Source organism: Anas acuta, chromosome 1, assembly GCF_963932015.1.
Source record: "Anas acuta chromosome 1, bAnaAcu1.1, whole genome shotgun sequence".
NCBI classification, from domain to species: Eukaryota; Metazoa; Chordata; class Aves; order Anseriformes; family Anatidae; genus Anas; species Anas acuta.
Genome location: NC_088979.1, coordinates 93,433,559 through 93,453,359, shown reverse-complemented (window position 1 = coordinate 93,453,359; position 19,801 = coordinate 93,433,559). Strand labels below are relative to the sequence as shown.

Sequence of the window (19,801 nt, the reverse complement as noted above, 5' to 3'; positions counted from 1 at the left end):
GTATGGGCTTATTGAAGATGGTAAGAACAGCAGAGCTGTAACATGACCTGTTCAGCACATGTGTTTTCAAGATGGCCTTGTTGTACAGCAAGATCCCCACCTTGCCGCCTTGGCACCACTGAATTGCCTCAGTCCCTACCAGTGCCTGAATGATACAGATCTGTACAACTACACAATTCTCCTTTTTTTTTTATTTTATTTTTTTTTTTTTTTTTGTGGCAACTTTTTGTTTGTTTTGCTTTTTCCAGGTTTGTTGGAGAGTTTCCTTTAATGTCAAGAGGTGGGTGTCTCTGATTTTTTTTTTTTTTTTTTTTTTTTAATTTTACTCATGTGGTGAGTCACATGAAGCCTCTTCACTCTGTTTTTTAATTTGCTGTCTTTGTTACCAGTCCTCAGCCTAAAAATGCTACAGTGGAAGCAAGACCCTGGATGGATTTGTAAGATACAAGAAACCAGTCTGTGAGAATTATCTTAAGGTGAGACAGGGTGACTTCTGCATGCTCTTCATGTGCTTTGACTCTTGCTTTTAGCAGGAGAGCTGCAGTTATGTAGTCTAGTCTTATTCCTTCACCATTCCTTCACCAGGCTTGATCAAAGAGGAAATATCTACATTTTGTTGTGGTTTTGCTATGTAATTTTCCTCATATATTGGTATCTGATGGCATATGGCATCCTGATGTTTTACGTGATATACTGTTAATATGAAGATAATGCAAGCTAGCTGAAGGATTGGGATATGCAGAGTACAGCCATGGCCAAGCACACTCTGACTTGGTTTGGAACATGATTTCATACTGTTATCATTTACAGCGCAGAAATGCTTGTCAGAATATGTATATCTAGTTACAGAGTGAAGGATTCAGTATTTATCCTCAGTATTTTCTAGACTACTGCTTGCCTGGATGTTGCCTAAATATGGATACCATAGCTAAAACACTTAATTTTAGATTTTACTGTTCACAGGCCCCTCGTATTGTCAAATGAAAGAGTTCAGTACCATCCAGGGATGATATGGCCTATATGACTGGATAATCTTTTATTGTATTGTCTCCTTTCCTTTCTCTACAGAAGATGACCATGTTTCTTCTAATGCAGCCTCCTCAGGTAGGTGTCTAAAGCTATGTATGACTAGCATAGGTCTAAGAGCTTTGGTTTTATAATCTACCCTGCATAGGTAGCATGATCTCCTAGCCTTGCACTCTCTCATGACTTGGTGAATTCAGGTTGACATGGATGCAGGGGCCAACATGAACAAAAAGGGTTGCAGGATCATTGCCCAATTTATTCTTGACATAGGGAGAAAAAATATATTTAGTGAGAGGAGGGAAGAGGATACAAAAAATACATGGTTTTAGTGTAATGTAACCAATTATTTTAGAATATAATTGAGCCATTAATTGGGCCTGGGTGTTAACTGAGAAAGAGATACATTCTTTAATAACATAAAGTAATTATCTACAGCCATTTCTTTTTTTTTTTTCTGCCATGCTTTCAAGCCTGGCTCAATTATCCATCATTCCACACAGTCTATTACTAAGGTCAGCCTCTGCAACATAGTGCAAATTTCTGTCAGTTTTCTTTTGTCTTACTGTGGCACTGTAGCAAAACCCATGAGAAAGTCAGTAATTCTGTTTGCTGAGCTGTGGGTTTGCAAGAGACAGCGTAAAGCCACATTAACAACAAGGGTAAAACAAAATACTGAATATCTTCCAGTCAAGTGAACATTATACATATCTGTGCACTGAATTAGACAGGACCCATAGAAAGAAAAAATAGTATTGCTGAGTAATTAAATGTTCTTCCATAATGTATATACTCAAGGAGTGGGAATATGAAGTTTTTCTGAATAAACACATTTCCTAATTTCTCTTCTTTCCTCCCTGCCACATCCAGTAAAATGTTTTGTCTGAAGTCCACAACTCTCTGTATTTGCCTGGCTGCTACATTAAAGCTTAGGAAAGGAAGCCCCAATATTTACTTGCCCCTGGGCAAATAGCTATGTCACATTTTCTCACTCCTTAATGCTAGTAACCATTATCTTTTCTGATAGCTTCATAGATTTTACAACTCAGCTGTTTCAAATTATGAATAAATCACCAAGTTAGAGTGGAAAATCCAATTTCCATGTCTTTACTGTACTCCTAAATTAACTGATCCCAACCTTTCCTTCATGATCCTTTGAACTGCCTTCTGACAGGGAGTAGCTGAGAGTGGATTCCCGTAACCAGGCCTTCTGGAAATGCAATGAGGTCTTCTTCAGAGAGGAAGGGTACTGTCAGTGCAGCTGACTTTCTTAACAACACTTGCGGGGGTGTTTTATTATTCAGTTTATTCAGAGCAGGATTAACATTCTAAAAATTGTTCTAAACAATAATGAGTTCAATCTAGACAATGTGCAAAAGCCAGAATTCAAATTTTCAAGATATACCCACAAAGAATATTTAAATGAGTAGTCACACTGCATTTATCCTCAAGATACCTAACAAAAACAAAGCTACCAGATTAACAGGTAAGTTTGCCATTAGCTTTGCATTTCATTCTTTTTACTTATGCATTAATTGCTTCTGTCTGATAGGAATTATTCTGAAGGAAGAAAATGATTTTTTGATGTGTAAGGTGTGTTGATATGTAAATATGGCAAATATTCAGGGAACATGTGAAGAAGAATGAAGTGAAAAATTTCATGTGATGGGACATTGAGTTAGAATACAAATTGCCATAAGAAGTGAGTTTTCTTTTCTCTTAACAGAAATGGGAGAGATGATGATAATAAGCTATTGTTACATGTGCTGAATGCATTTAATACTTTTAATTAGGATGAATAGACAGATGCTAGAATTTTCCTAATGGGTCTGCATATTGCTCCTTGTCGTTTTCCTATAAAAATAACTCTGTTTTCTGTGCAAGAATCACTGCAGATTTATTTGCCATGCTGACTCGCTTCACTCCTTTGGGCTTTCCTGATTTTTTCCCCTGTCATTTTCAGACATTAAACAGTATTTAATCAATGTAAGAAAATGCCCAAGGCTTCATAAATGTGGCTTTGCTCTTCTAATGGTTGCCCTTTTTAATGAAGCAGATTCAATTATAGCACCTTTTCAAAATGTTTAAGGGATTTAGGCTGCTCTTGCACTTTCAGGCTTCCCACAGTGCTGTCACTCAGGGAGCATGGTCTCGTGATGGCATGCTAGTGAGAGCTTTGCATTCTCCTCATTTGCTTTTGTGGTTGCCAACAGACTAAATTAAAAAATGTGTGGCAGAAAATGAAATTATAATGATTTGTTTTTCTTGGGAAAAGTATCTATTCCCTATTTTACAAAGGAAACAAACAAAAAAAAAGAGGCTGCATCCTGTTTTTCCAGGGAAGCTACAACTTAAGACATCATGGGTCTTTTCATGAACAGGTTGTTTAAGGTCACTTACATTACTGAATATGGAGTGGGGTGTAGCTTTTTCTCTCCCTTTTCTTTCACTTAACTCAAATAATGCATAGCACAAATATTACTTACCACACATAGAGCAAACTGTACTGCAGAGTGCCCTGCAGGGACCTTTCCCTTCTGGAACTACCCTGCAGTAAAATAGGAGAAGGGGGAAGGCAAGACCTAGGCAGCTTCATGTTGGCAGAAGCCTGTAGTAGTGCAAGAGGAAATAAAACTGAATTGATTATCTCATTGGTTGCCTGCAGGTTTTTATGGTACCCAGATGGAAGACTGTCCAAGGAATTGGGAAAGATGAAGGAGGTGGTGGTCAGAAGATTCAGACTGAAAAATACACTGCTAGTGAGGAAATGGGGTTTTGATACTTTCAACTTCTGATAAAACAGTATTTGGTAATTTTCTAGTTTTGAAGTACATTCACCATTGTAGCAGAAGGTACCTTGCCATTACATGTTAACAGAAGATACAAGTACCATTTGAAGGAAGAGAACATATCTTTCATACTTTCAGATGTAATTTGAAGGTTTGTGCAGAATTGTCCTGCAATAAGAGTTTAACTACAGGCTTAGTTCATATGGGTATGGGATGGACGCTGTTGGTTTCTGTTCCTTTAGAGGACTTCATAGGGACCCAGTTTTGTGGAAAGAACTATGTTAAGGAAGACTGTGCCGGGTAAGAGTGAAGTATCACTATGGGTCTCACACTTTCTGTATGTCAAATATCATTTGATTTCCTTAGAAAGTTTTCTGACGCCTCTTCTGCCATATTGTGCCTGGCAGGAATGTTGCTCTGTTCGCTTGATGATTCTGTTGCCAATGAGAAGTTGTCACTGATAGCTCCTATTTCTTTAATAAGATTTTGTTTTGTGTTATTTTGACAGTTCATCATCTTCTTGGTGGATCACATAAGAATTTACATATTAGTTTTACTTGTTTCTGAGGACAGCAAGAATTTTGTTCTGTAGTTGGCTTGAGAATTTTTTATCTTGATGGAACTTATCAGTTTCTCATCCACAATGACAACTGTTGAAATATATATTTTGGTTAACAATCGAAAGAACCATGTCTGTAAGGAATAATGAGAACAAAAATTTTATGTGTGTACTAGTAGCACAAGAGAGAGACTCTGTTGTAACATATTTTCCTGTGAAGTTTATTGCTTGCATGTACTCCTAGGGCACATTTGACTTCCTCTGATTGTCAAATGAAAGGAGCTGAAGATGTGATGTGCAGCAAGGCTGGCCTGCTCTGGGTGAACTTATTGGCTGGTCAAGAGGGATGGATGCATAGTGCAGAAGGGAGAAATTTACCAGGCCTAGGGGACTAGCTGCAGATTTAGAAAAAGCTCTCTCTGCTCTTTTTAATACTTTAATGACTATCATTGTCAAAAATGTGTTTTGTTGCACCTAATGATCTATTTCTCTGGGGCAGCTTAGATCACACTGTAACAGTCATTTTTAAGTTGCTCAGATGTATGATGACTGATACCTGCAGAACATAAGAAAATTTGCTTGATACTCCATGACACAAACTGCAGCAGAGCTTTTCATCATTTGGAGGAAAATGAGGAAGGAGAAAGAAGGGAGCAAGTGCAGAATGTGAATAATTTAAGCTATTTGACTGGCGCTTTCTTGTAGTTCCAGACTGCTAAATCTGATATAGCTGTTTAATTTCAAAGGCAACTGCACTAAGTTTCCTGTTTATAGGGCAGAGCTTGGAACCAACAAGACAACAGCACACAAGAGCTAAATGATTTTCTCCCAGGTCAGCACTTAGCACTCTCAGAGTTAAACTTTTTTTTTTTGTAAGTTATTTTCTGTAAGTTATAATTTTAAGTCATTTACTGTCTCAATGCACTAGTAATCCTGAAACAGATGAAATGGAAGCCCTTTCATTGTATCAAACACTTTAGACTCTTTTTCCTCAGGGAAAAGAAAGGTTTCTTTCTTCAAGAAGACAAAATCTGCATAAGAGAGTATTGCATAGGTGATGACAGAGCACATACCAGTTTGGATTGATTTCACATGCACGCTTACAGCCTGGGGTCAGACCTTACTTCCTCTCCAGTAATGGGTCTAAGGATTGCAAAAGAGGGAATAGTTCTTTAAGAGATCTTCTGTCCCTTCCCTGGAGTCCAGAGCCCAGGGCTATAACTCTTGGTCTTAATTGTTCCTTTCTGCTCTTCAGTGGTCCCCTTACTTGGGACAGAGAAATTATATGATGCATATGAATGGATACAGGTGAGTAAATGTAAAAGAAAAAAAAAAGCCTTGGAAACAGATGTCAGTCTTCCCGCTGCATCTCTCACAGCTGTAACATTTAATTCGAAATGGGGAAGCATCTGTCCAAAAGAACTGTTTTGAGATGGTCAAGCATATCTTTCGTTCTAGAGACTGTAAATGTCCATATTCCCACAGCTTTCTCTCAGACACCAGAGCAGGAATTTACATGGCCAGGATATTCTTGCAGAATTCTGATAGGCCAAATAAGTGTCTGGCATCACACATTGGACAATCGCTTTTACATTTTCACTTGTCTGGCAAAAAAATTACATTCTCCTAGCTTTATATCTTGGTTTTCTTCATTGTTTTCTGAGTGATGTTTGAGACTCTGAGCAAGCTGCCATACTTTGGCCCCAAGGGATGGGCCACTCATCTTCTCCAAGCTAAAGAATCCTCTTCTAGATACTATTAAACTTGGAGAATCTGAAAAAGGGTGCTTGCCTTCTGATAATAAATATTGTGAAGCTGTAGGGGATGGTCTCAGCTTCAATCCTTCATTAGAGATCAGTGTAGGGAAGCAAAGGTCTATCAGAATCAAGTTAGCTCCTGCCTGAGAGCATGGCTAATGGCACAGGATCAGGGCCATTGCATTTCCTACTGGTGATGTTAGATATGCCTTGAACAAAATATCAGTTCCCAAACAGCTGAAGTAGCTTATAAATCAACACTTTAATCTTTTGCCTGGCCCTTTTGTTTGCCTCATTGAGTAAGCCTTCCTTCAGGCTTGGACACTAAAGGAAATAGTTTGCTGCAACTAATGTTCTGTCTACTTACCAGATATCATATGGACTCCAGACCAAGCTCATGTGCACAGAAATCAGATACTTAACCTTTCACTTTTTAAATATGCATCATATGTGCAAGCAATGTATTTAGTATAAAGTGGCTGGGTGACAAACACAGAGGAAGGGACTCTTTTCTGAAATCCCAATGTAACAGGAATAGGTGATAGTCACAAAATACTCTTCCTTACTAAGGGGGAAGATAATTTAAGGAACTGATGTTGTGTCAGTTTTATGTCTTCTCCCTTAACACTGAGAACTCTGCATCAAGCTGTAATGCAAACTGTATTATTAAAAATGACTCCATAGCTATACACAGCAAGACAGTTATGTCCTGATGCAATGTATGTCACCCAAAGAATGTCACACTTTGTTCTTCTCCCTGAAGTAGTTAGAGTTATAAAGAAGTTCTGAAGTGTTTTCACATGAAAGAATCCGATTCTAATGAATAATGACGGGTTCAGCCAGCAGGCTGCAAAACTCCTGAAAGCCTTTTTAAAGGTCTCTTCAGAAAAAGACTACAAGGAAAGTGAAACACATGGATGTTTCATGGTGTTGGAGTCTTAACAATTGGTACATCTCCCTCTGCATTATTAAGGTGAGTTCTCACCACCAAGCTTTCTTCATAAGACTTCTCTGTTATGTGGAAGGTGATGTTATATATGAACAGGAATAGAAATACTTCTTATCTCACTTTGGTACATATGTGATGCACTGCAAAACTTTAAAACATTATAAGTAACCAAGAGAATTTTAACAGAGGTATTTTTTCAGAGTTTTTTTAAAGGTTGTTTTTCTATTATAATCCATATTCAGCACCACTAGAATATGACACGTTGTGAAGATCTTGTCAGCTGAGTTCACTACACAATCCACAGGCTCTTTTAGTTCCACTGCTATATTTCTTTCTCTATAAGCTTCCTACAACAGGTGGAACTTCCCTCACAGGCTTTCCCTTCACAGTCTACAGTCAACCGCAAGGATGGTAGAAGTCAGTGATTCTGCTAACTAGTTGCTGATGTGTCTGCAAGTCCTTCATTGACCCTTTTCTTGTTGCTGATCACATTCATCTTTTGATCACATTCATCAAGACAAAAAGCCTAATATAGAATCAAGAAGGAAGCTGCCTTCTAAGTCAGGAGAGCAATGCATGGAAGTCCATTGGTGGAGGAGGAAAACAGCAATATGCCATGATATTCTCTGCTTAGATACAAACTCCAAGCAGGAAGACTTACTGAGCTGGGCCACTATCTTTAAAATATTACAATTCCTAGAATAACATAATCTTATTTCCTTATGATCATTAGTTGAACAAACAGATGCTCAGAGACAGTTTATTGAAGGTAAGGTGTACATATAGTTCAAAGGGTCATGAGGCTTGCTAGACAAGCTGTGGGTCCCATGGCATGACAGACCCTCTCTGTTAGGCATGTTTCAATTTTTACTTAGTGTTCCTCATTTTTAGTGTTTCTAACAATGAGAAAATCCCAACAAATGGAGCTCACATGTGCTGTTATTCTATCAAAACAAACTATATTTTGAAAACTTACTAAGGCCCTTAGAAGCCAACTCTTTTTTTTTAATTTTATTTTTAAATAATTAGTAAAGGAGCTTAGTTGCATTAGATGTAACTACTTGACTTCTTTCTTTTGTTGTCTTCCAACTTGTAGCTCCTTTTTCTGTCACAATAAATGACAATAAAAATAAATGACTGGACAATGAAAGCATGTAGACATGCCTCTAAATGTCCCACCTAGTAAAGAGTAAACTATAGGCACTATTTTTACTTGTCCACATTTTTCAGAATTCACTGGTTTTTGATTTGGAAGGTGAAGGTGGGTTTTAAAAATTTTTATTTTTACTTGTAAGGTTGACAGAAGCAAACCCAAGCCTACAACTAACCCGTACTGTGCATAAGGACACATGCATACTCCCAAACCACCCAGGTTGCTTGCTTGTGTGGGTGACCTGCTTGGGACATTATCTGAAACATTGCTGTCTCTTGCACTTTTACTACAGGTTTTCAATGAGGAAGAATTTCTGACAGATATTACAGGAATGAAATGAATTCTCTTTACTTTTGTAAATCCATTTATTCCTTCACAAATAGTCAATCTGATGTTTTTTTTTTTTTTTTTTTTTTTTTTTTTTAGAGAATACCAATCTCCCCATCTTCTTTCTGGAGGAAGCTGGGGACATAGGATCTCCTCCAAGGCTGCCTAGTTCAGTGAATTTAAATTGGACACCTAAACTAACTTATGCAGAAGCCCCAGAAGAAAAGCTTCCTGACAGCATTGGGAGTTAGATGGTGTCACTGATTATTCTGCTGTTTCCTAAAATGTTTCCTGGACTATTTCAGGTAGAGGGAAACAGCTTGCATTACTGCAAGAAAAATATTAAATTAAATTGCTTAATAAGAAAAACGTGTATCTTTTCCAACATTTCCAGTGCTTGATGGTGCTACAATAAATTTTTCTGTTTGTCCATATTTTATGGAGACAGGAACGTGAGTAGAATTGATTCTAGTAAAGGAATGATAGACCTAAGGGACTAGAGATTCAATTCTCATTTGTTGGCTCTTGTATCGTGTTGAGTGAGAGTTAGCTCATTTCATGAAGCAATTCCTACAAGTGTGGGCTCCAGTGCTGCCACTGTAGAATTTGGTAGAGAGTCTGAGAAGCTTTCAGACCAAGCTATTGCCGCAAGACCATAAGGAATACAAGCGTAAGGAAGAACGAATACATGTGCATGTATGCTTTAACTAAAAAATGCAAATTAATAGAAGTGCCTTCTTGATGACACAATCCAAATGACATTTAATGAAAGATGGTGTATTTTGATGTGGCAGGCTTAGAAAGGATTTCAGTGATAGTTATGAAAACAAGACACTAAAAACCCCTGTGAGTGAGTTACTGATCTGCATATGAGTATCGTATGACACTCAAATAGATGAGGATAATCTACCTCCCCAGAGGAGTAATTGTATTTTGGAAGGTGGACAAAGGAAGAAAGAACACTCTTGATCAGATGGCACAGCGTTTTTTAATTTCTCTGAAACAGCAGGCAAAGTACTGAGAAGTGTCACAAAGACTATGAAGAAAAAACAAAACGTGATAGTTGCATTTTGTTTCTAAGGACTTTTTTCTGACTGGCTGAATCATTCTCAGTGCTTCAGGAATAACAATTAGATAAGTCTCCCAGGGATCTGAAGTTTTCTTAACATCTCTTGCATAAGGAATTTGGGAGTGCAGGGCTCTCCCTGGCTATTCTTTTGGAGGGAGCAAGTTACAGTCATTTGGTTTCTGTTTCTAGTTCTATGCTAAATAACTGGGAGTGGGGGGTAAGGTGGAGAGGCATTCATGCATATCTATCCATGTATATCTATACCTGCATCTATTTATTCGTATGCATACGTGTATTACATTTCCTGGTAACAACAGGTACAAGATGCATTTAATTCAACAGTTCAGAGTACAGAAATAAAATAAAATAGCATATACTGATACTATTACCAGTAAAAAGCAAGAGCATACGCTGTATTTTATGTCCACTTTAGAGAAATCATCAAGTTCTTTGGTATATCTGGGACTGCATTTTAGAGTTCAAATATATTTGCATTTCATGACCACCCTTTCCACTGCTGGAGCTGCTCTGCCAAACATCATAAGGTGCTTCAGGGCAAAGTCTGATATGGATCTCTTCTTGTCTTTGCCTTAGTGCTACTGTGGTACTTCAAGAGACTGATAACTCTCCTTGTATGAGTGACACATTTCACCCAGCTGCCAAGCACACAGTTCCATCTAGCAAAAAAACCCTTGATTTCCTTCAGAAGTATTTTTTACTATGAGCTGACAGTAACAGACAAACGTGGGCTCTTAAAATACTGCATTGTTCTTCTAGCACTGTAGAGTAAAGGTGGTTAGGCTTTATGTGCGCATGCCTGAGGGAGAACGAGAAAAGCTCCAGATTCTCCCGACATGCCATCTACTTGTCAAAATGACAGCCAGCTGACATGGATCTGTATTGTCTGCATCCTGAGAATTCTCAGTGCTATTTCTGAGTTGTCCTCAAAATAGTTACTCTGTGCAAAGGAGTTCACAGCACACTGAAAAATCCTCCCTGTACCTAAGCAGTCTTTGGGAATTCAATGAAAGATTCACTCTGGGGCATTTCCTACTGAAGTAAGATAAACTACTCTGTATTTGCTGCTCACTGATTAGTTAATGACAGTTCGGCACATTGATGAGGGCCTTTCCTAGCACAAATAATACAGAATTCTGCACCCCTGGTCCAAGGGGATCTGCAAGGCATGTGAGGAGCCTTGGACTCTCTCTGTCAGGAAGCCAGTTAATGTATTTCATACTAGGGAACTGTGATTCCCCTTTGCCTTTACCCTTCTGTCTGAGATCTACCTCTGCTGAAAATATGCATAGAAATGTACCCACTTGGAATATGCACTGCAAATGAGCATGGACGCAAACAAGAGAACAGTTGGTGTGCATGCGCCAGTCATGAAAAGTAAAATAATGCTTCTGAACTAAGTGTGTACTGGAAATTTTCATTCCCAGCTTAGAGGTCAAACAGACACCAGGCTGCTGTTCAGGGGAGAGCTCATCATACCCAGATGCCAAACAGTAAGTCATCTCTAGCACATGAGCAACCAGACTTTGTAAAAGAAAAGCAGTTTTGCCTGTAAAGCTGCAAAAATTTACCTGACACTGGGTAGTATATATGGAGAAGGCACCATCTTCATAGGCAGAAATCCATTCTACCAGCTTCTTATTTCCAAATTCGATGAAAGGTAAAGCTGCTGAAGGCAAAACATAGCAGCCCATTCCTCACTTGTGAGCTGAATAACAGGATTATGCTGAAGTGATTAATACTGTATTGGTTTCCTGTGCAAAGTGTGTAAATGAGACTAGATTTCCTCTCAGGCTAACTGGCATATTTACGCTATTTGAGGAGCTAGCAATGAGCTCTAAGGGTGACAGGGTATTTCTGTTAACTTTAGTTAGATTTATACTACAATGTGTCTGAGAAGAAGACTTAATTTGTGCCCAAGGTAAAGAACCCAGGAAATCTGTTCCTAGTATTTTCATAGACTTCCCTTGGGATCTCTAGCAAGTCTTATAATCATATTATTATTATTATTAATAATAATAATAATAATTTCTGGCACATGTCCATTGACGCCGGGGGATTTGGATTTTGTAGTTCCCTTTGAACAGCCACATTTCTGCTGCAATGCATCACAGCTCAGCTCAGACTTTTTGAAAATATAGGCCTGTGCTTTCACCTCAGGGAACAACACCGCCTCATGTTGCAGTCCTATGGGAAGGTAAAATTAATGTTTCAGAGGAGCTCAAATATTATGTGGCAATGCCTTTAAATAACAAAAATCAAATCAATTGAATTCTCATTGCCCAAACATTCCTAGCAAATTGGCTATTTTCTTTTTGCCCCCAAACAACTGAAGATGTATTATTAAAACTAAGCAAATACAAATGCTAAGTAGTATGAAGAGCTTGACTCATTCCGAGAGTTAAAACTGGAAATAATTCTGTCCTTAATCCACCCTGTATTGCCCTGTGGTAACATCAGTTGTCATACCAGAGGTCTAGTAGACTGCTTACGTTCCCAGTAGATAGCAGAACAAACTGGCCAAGGCACATTTTTGCTGAAACATTCATTGAGCTTCTCATTGTGCTTTTACCTGGCATTTAAAAGATCACTTAAAAATGTAATTATTATTACCTGATCATTGCAATAAATTTGTTGTATAAATGATATATGGAATTGAAAGTTCAGGTTGCTTATGGAATACATGAACTGATTATTTTACCCTTTGCACATTTAAATAAAACTTGACCTGATCTCAGAAGCTTCAACTTGTAGGGTCTTTATATTCTGTCTTCTATTATTATTATTATTATTATTATTATTATTATTATTATTATTATTATTATTTTATTATTAATGTATTTGTCTTTAACCAGTGAATTCCTTGGCTTGAGGAGCTTTCACATGTAGAAATACCTAAAAAATATGCACACGATGCATTGTTATATAGTTGGAATGATTTTCAAATACATGGAAGAAATTTGGTCACTGAACTCTTTAAAAGTATGTAAATATTTTTCTTGCATATGTATACATAATATATCATGTCTGTAGTAAAGTTATTTAAAGACAAATCAGCATTGTTATACCTTTTATATATGTGGAAATGAAATTACTGGAGTCTCTGAGGAGGCACTGGTGATGAGATTACTGAAAAGTGGAAGAATAAAATATATAAAACTCAAAATCCCTGTAAAATTTTATGATGTTTTTTCAGCATTGATAATGTGGATGAAAATAATGTGTATGCCCTGAGACTGCTGCAGTGCATAATTAATTGATGTCTCCAAGGCTGGATAGCAGGTAGTATCTCAAATGTGACTATTGTTGGTCAATGCCTGGGAGAGTTTTATACAGTCACTGCCGACAATAGTCATACTAATCATCCCTTCATCTTACACTACTAATTAGGAAACTGGCTTGCGACCAGTTAGAGGATGTCTTCATGTGTCTTCCTTTCTTCATGCATTAAGTTGGGTTTGCCCACGAGTGCCTTCTGTTCTGTTCTGCTGTGTTGGGATTATTCATCTGCCTGAAGCTTGAATTCATTCTCTCTATTCTTCTGTTGTGTCCTCACATCTGGACAATAAAAGACCCAGAAGCTATATACATGTATATCTTTGTACCACTTTGTTCTCTTCTTTTTTGAGGGACCTTTCAGATCCTCATGAAATGATTGTGTGTGACTTCATCCTCCAATATTGATTCACATAAAAGTGGCCAGCTTACACATTTTGTTTCAAGACCAGCTTTACAGGAACTCTTGTTATGTCTCAAAGGAAATATATCTTTATGAGACAGATAACCACTACTTTAGGTATTTACGGGGAAAGTTAATCCAAATACACGGAGTTGCATAAGGCTGGGCATATTTTTCCCCATTTCAATTTGTTTTTGAGGCTTTAATGGAACTAAGTAGGTTAACTGCTTTTGACTCATTCTTGAAGCAGATATGAATTTCTCCCAGGTTAGCTGACTGTCTTCAGTTTACTGTAGTACTGCATTTGATTTTTCAGTTGATAGGAATGAAATAGTTACACTGTGTATGTAACTTCAGTGTAAAATAGGCAGAAAATCTGGTATGTCTGCAAGAAATGAGTTAATAACCAATGAATAGCATAAGAAATGAAGCTCTGGTACTTCACTGCTAAATTATCTCTTGCTCTGAGTTTCTTAAGTGCTTTTTTCACTGATCCTGTGCCCTACGGCAGGGACATATATATATATATATTTTTTTTTAATTATTTTTTTTTTTTCAGGTTATATGCTCCTTATCAGACAGCTTTTCAAGCAAGTTATATTGCTGCTTATGATTATGTCAAATCTGTGAGAGTGCGAACTTTTCAGAGCATTGAGTTTACTTAAACCACTGCACAGAGAGAAAGAGAGAGAGAGATGACCTTGCAAAACTTCTGGTGCAGTTATGAGGTTACCTCTAATCCTGATCTGCTACAGCATTAAGTAAGGCAGATGGTTCTGGGGAAGGGACCTGAAGGATCTGGAATGTCTGGTTGAGGTACCAGTGGGTCAGTGAAGAGACTCTTGTAGCTTCATAGGATGATCCACAAAACCCCATGGGCTGACCTGCGTTAACTGCAACTGAAAGGGAAAGCAGCTGACAGTGCTCAGTCTAGACTAACCAGCTGAATAAATATTCAGTTCTTTAATGACTAGGTATGACTGAGCCTGAAATGTCACGGAGACTGCTGATATTTTTGCCTTAAAAAGGCACACTGTGAGTTGCAGTGACTGGAGAGCTGCCTAGCAGATCTCTGGGCAGAGTCTCTCTGGCCAACCTCTACAGAAACATTTGGGAGCATCCTCACTTTTCCAAAAACGAGGTATTGTTACCCTGTGCCAGAGCTGTAACTTTACTAAGCAGATTTTGCTCAGTGTGAACTTCCAATCTGATGCTCTTTTACTGCTAGGCAGGTCCATGCCAGCTGGTTTAAAACTAGCGTTGAATGCTTGCACAAGCTCTCGTCACAGCGGGGACTGCACTGCAGATATATCCTGAGGCTCCAGTTCAGCAACAAAGTACAATGGTCCACCCATGTCATTTAAGCTTGTTGCATGATCAGGACCTGAGCATTGGACATGAGTCTGTCCTGGAATACTGGAATCAGTAAAATGCCTATAATGGCTTATCAGATAAAAATTGTATTGACGCTTTCTTGGTTAATTTCTGATAAATAGAGCTGTGATTTTACATGACCTTCATTTCTCCAGATGGCAGGTTTTTCTATCAAAGAGGACTACATTGCAGATGAATGTAATATAATTATATAACAAGTTACACATAGATAAAAGGGTAAAAAAGGGTAAGCATTAGTAGACACCCTTAATAAGAGGGTGCGTTCCTTCACACTGACAACATCTGCTTTACTTCCCTACACTCACTTCTACAACAACTGATGATTTATTTTAGTTCTAATGCAAAAGTCAGATTTCAGATTTTAACTTTTAGTTCTGCATTTGTATTCAACAATCCAGTGTGACAAGATGTCCAAAAGTCTATTGCAGCAGGTATGTGGACATTTGTCTGTTTGGCTAGGAAGGCTATTCATTCTAAACCTCTGTATTAAACTATTTTATTAGGACTGTAGCAATTAGTTTAAACTAGGTAACTACTGACACAGTTTAAAGCAATCACAATATTATGACTGTTGAAATACCATTAAGAGTCTCATAAACAGGTGAATTTATGCTATGGACTTTTCCCAAGGCTTTATTAGAACTTGCACATGAAAACTGCCATACCAAAAGCCAGCCTGCAGTTGGTTATTTTAGCCTAGGGGAAAATGCAAATGTATTTTTTAAAGCAAAAATTCAGGCAACTCAGAGTCATTATGATTGTAATGTGAAATGTTGCAGTACTCAATGCATGTATGTTGTTCATTTGCACAAACATTGTATGATGTTTTGCTTTGTTTACTCCTCCATATACAATGGATTGTTAAAAACACTCCTTTTTCTTTTTTCTTAAATAGCTTTCTATTCACTGTTTGTAGTATGTACAAGTACTGTTCAACTAGAAGACTTGCCTTGAACTAGCTTAGTTTGTACGCTAGATAGAAGTGGTCTCTGGGCAGGGTCAAAAGACAAAGATGTCTGTGTGCATCAGCCTCTTTGCACCCAGGAATCATCACTGCTGCAAATGGTTTAAGAGTATTTAGAAGGTAGCAGAGTCGGATGCACAGTGTTTTTTCCTTGCAGGGGAATTTTGGCCTTCTGGATCTGGGAACTGTATGTTATATATCCAGGGGAACCCTTAAAATGATAATTTTCTGTGATTAGTTATTATTTTTTAATTTATACATACTTTTATTTTCTGCCTTTTGCTCACAGATTAAAGTTCTGACCTTGGAATATGAAGTATCACAGATTCTGACATGCTGTTTCACTGGCTTCAGCATCAGTAACTGCCACTACGGAAACCAAAAATCTGCTCATGCCTTCACAGTATTGAGCTCCAAAACCAAGATGTCCTTGGGAAGAATGGGAGCAAAGAGGCTTTTGCTAGACTTTTAGCTCCTTATTTATAAGCTTCACAAAAGATACTGAAGAACCTTTGATTCAAGAAACACCTTTTATCTGATATGTGACTTTAGCTGAAGTGAATGCTCATTTTTCAATTTTGTCTGGGGTTTATTTTCAGGTAGATTATTTTGGAAGAACTCTAGGTTTTTACTCACTACTGACGTCAATAATGCTGTCACCAGAATCCCAGAATCTTTTTTTTTTTTTTTTTTTTTTAACATGCTATACTTTTGATAGCAGCATAGGGAGATAGAGTATTCTCCTGGCCTTTTCACTCCCCCTCTTGTGTGTGGTATGGTTGGGAATTCTCAGTAAGTGGAGCAAGGACAAGACACAGGGGACAGAGTGGCTGTCCTCAGAGGGTGAGGCATTCATACCAAGTTCTACATAGTGGTAGGAGATATGACCACCTCCTGTCTAGAAAACACTAAAAGAGGAAAATGGTGATGACTCAGTTTGTATGTTCTCAGACAAGTGCAAAAGGCCTCATAAGCCAAATGTAATCCCTGCGCTTGTCCTTATTAAATAGTGTGGGCATGTAATAAAACTCTGTGGGCTTCCTTGGTGCAGAAGCCTGTTAGGGAACACAGACAGATGGAAAGCTATCAGAGAAGACCTGTTTTTCCTCAGGCACCTCAGTTGTTAGAGCATTGGTGCCATGCTTCCAAGCTACCCTATGATATGAGTAATGATAACCTGTTCTGCTAGTGGGAGCAGAACAAGACAAGAAGGCATGGTGGGAAAGAAGTCACTTGTTCACTTTGTCTTCACAAAGTATTGTGATGGGCTTATTAGGCTGAACAAAGAATCTGTGCACACAACTTCCTATAACTTCTCATGCTGAGATGAGATGACCTCTTTGGTGGTTCTCACAATTACATCTTTGGTCTCTGAGAATCACAAGCTGCCTGCTGCTGTCCAGCTTACATTCTGTTAGGTTGTGCTACTGGGAAATAATAACAGATCAGAAATGCTGAAACGACCTGCAAAGTCACAGTAATTGATTGCTCTTTGTTGCATGTTTGTGAGAGAACCAGGATCTGCATGACTGTTAGGAATACAGGACCACAAAGATTAGATACACTGGCAGTTTTGTTAGTGAAAGCTTGAAGGTGTCCCTCTGAGCTGCTCCTGGCTTTATCCATTGCATTTGTATTTGCACAACCATTTTGTCAGGACAGAAGCTTAAAATCTCTCAGACAACATTGATTTGAAATATTACCTATACAATTTTACTAAAATACACATGAAGTGAATTTCAGTTAATACATTATTAATTTTGTTAATGTCAGATCCCTAGCAACCTCAGATATATGAAGTAATGCATGTGAATGTTTAGAAAATTTGTTAAATCTGTCTACTTTAATGTGTGCACACCTATGTGTGTGTCACACAAATGTGACCCTAGGTTTCTGTAAACACTCCTTAAGATTGATTCTTGGTACACTTTGAAGATAAGAGATTTATATAGTTTTTTCCATTTAACTGTTTATTTCCTTTTTCATGACCTTTTGTTTCTAATTCATTAAGGGAGCTGAAATTAATGCTTTTGCTAGCTATTTCTAGGAAAAGGCTCTAATAATATTAATAATATTAATTTAATAATACTTAAGATGGATTTTTCAAGGAACATTTTATTTATATTATGAAGATGGAATAAATAATTGCATAAGGAACAGAGAAGCAATTCCTGCTTGTTATGTTTTTATAGTCTTCATAATATTTAAAAGCTTTAAAAACTCAGGTCATAACTTTTGTGTACTGCCTTCCATCAAAGCTAGTTAGAATATATCTTAAAATGACAATTCATTAAGGTGTTGTCAATGTAGCTGCAGAGCTTTCTATCATTTTCTAAACTGTATTGCTTATATAATGAAACTAATAGCAAATAATAACCTTCAGTGACATAACTCTCTGCTATTGCGATGTATTTAGAGGGGAGAATGTAAAATAATGTGAAGTAATGATTACAGGAAGAGAGAACAAGGATTTACCCATCAGTTTTCTATGCTGCTATAGGAGAAATGACTACTGCAGTAAAATAAACTGTATGATCTTTGTCACTTTGTTCTCAAGATGGTGCTAAAGGATAGCAATCCATTTTAATACTTTCAATTATTTTGGGAAAAATAAAACAAAATACATATTTTGCTTTGTAGGAATAGATGTTATAGATGAACTAATTGATTTCTTTTAATTTCTATTTCAAAACCTGTATATGTATGTGCACTTGGAGTGACTCCAGATCTATCATTTTCTGTTAAATAGGAAAAAAAACATTGAAACTCAGCTTCCTGAAAGGCTGTTTTCTTAGTCCATTGTGTGACCATATTTCAAGATCATTTTTAGATGAAATTCTTATTGCTCTCTCCATAGTACATAAAGAAGTCTGCTTCATTAATTCAAATCCAAAATAAAAATACATTAGTATGTTGGATTTTTAGAGGGAAACAGGGTACAGGTCATAATTTTTGAATAGTTGGATTTTACCATGAACATTGTGAGAACCTTGTATTCTAAAGACAAGTACTTTCTGCCGCATCCCTCCTCAGGAGAAGTCATGAAGAGAGCAGATCCTCATATCTTTTTGAAACTGGTTTAACTGATTTGGGGGAATTTATGTATGTTCATTTCAATTAAATAGTAAACTGGTTTACTTTTTTTTTTTTTTTTTGAGTGAATGTGAAATGCTTGGTAAATCAAGTAGCTCTTTTATGCTTGAATTTTTTGGTGTTTTGCTAATGCTTATTTTCATATGTGGAAATGGACTGCTGTTGCCCAACTTGCTGTGAGGAATAAGTGGTCTACTACATGTCTTACAGGCAGTTAGAGATGAAAAATTAAAATATCTCTCCACTGTATCTGTGATAATATATTCCCAGTGATTCTCTTAGATGACTTTCACATGATGTGCAAAGCCAAATATACTGCCAGCTCACTTTTTTTTTGATGTTAAATCCCAAAGAGGCATTTTAACCACAACCAACTGCCATACAGATTTCTCTCGGTTTATGAGGACCAGTTTCTTCAGTTTTCTAAGACCCATGGGTGGAAGTAGCCCAGAAGTTTTACCAAAAAAAAAAAAAAAAAGAAAGAAGAGAATATGAATCTTCTTTGAATGTGATTGTAGTGCAATGAACACCTGCCACCACAACAAGTGCAGAGAGTTCTGACAGCCTCCTTCATCTCTACAATGAGGTGCAGATATCTGTCATGCTGAGGTGGCTTGATGCTTTCTTTCTCTCTTTCTTTCTTTCTTTCTTTCTTTCTGAAAGTTAGTCTTATTCATTCATGGGATGGGTCAGAGCTAGCAGCAGAATCAGATTGCAGCTTTAGCAACGTCTTTGCCCATCAAACCCATCGGCACTGCGTTTCAGAGCAAACTGTGCCTCTTTCCACTTGACTAACCTGATCATGTAGCAAAGCCACTAGTACATGTTTAACACAGACATTGCTATTTTAGTAGATTTTGTTTCTCTAGTGCTTGGTTTAAGCAAGATGAGAGCTGCCTTCTGCCATTCAAGCAGTTATTTCTGTGCCTTACAAGGGAATCTGCTGCACTAGTATGGGATCTGTATTTTAGCTTGCTGCTCCTGGGGCGTACACATGCATCCCATGTATATCCTGTCATGGTACAA

General features: G+C 37.6%; 1 protein-coding gene and 1 long non-coding RNA gene across 4 annotated transcripts in view; one reads left to right on the top strand and one right to left on the bottom strand.

The window, feature by feature from the left end:
• Positions 1 to 18,617, top strand: part of LOC137859281 (uncharacterized) — a 50,286-nt gene extending 31,669 nt beyond the window's left edge. The window contains exons 2-5 of one of the 2 annotated variants that reach the window (XR_011098221.1): positions 249 to 280; positions 390 to 476; positions 1,069 to 1,104; positions 3,689 to 18,617. This is a non-coding gene — a long non-coding RNA (uncharacterized lncRNA). Of the gene's footprint in view, positions 1 to 248; positions 281 to 389 lie in introns of both variants that reach the window. The other variant, XR_011098220.1, reaches the window with a different exon arrangement.
• KCNJ6 (potassium inwardly rectifying channel subfamily J member 6) overlaps positions 1 to 19,801 on the bottom strand; it is a 162,052-nt gene that overhangs the window by 75,894 nt on the left and 66,357 nt on the right. The gene's annotated exons all lie outside the window — the stretch shown is intronic.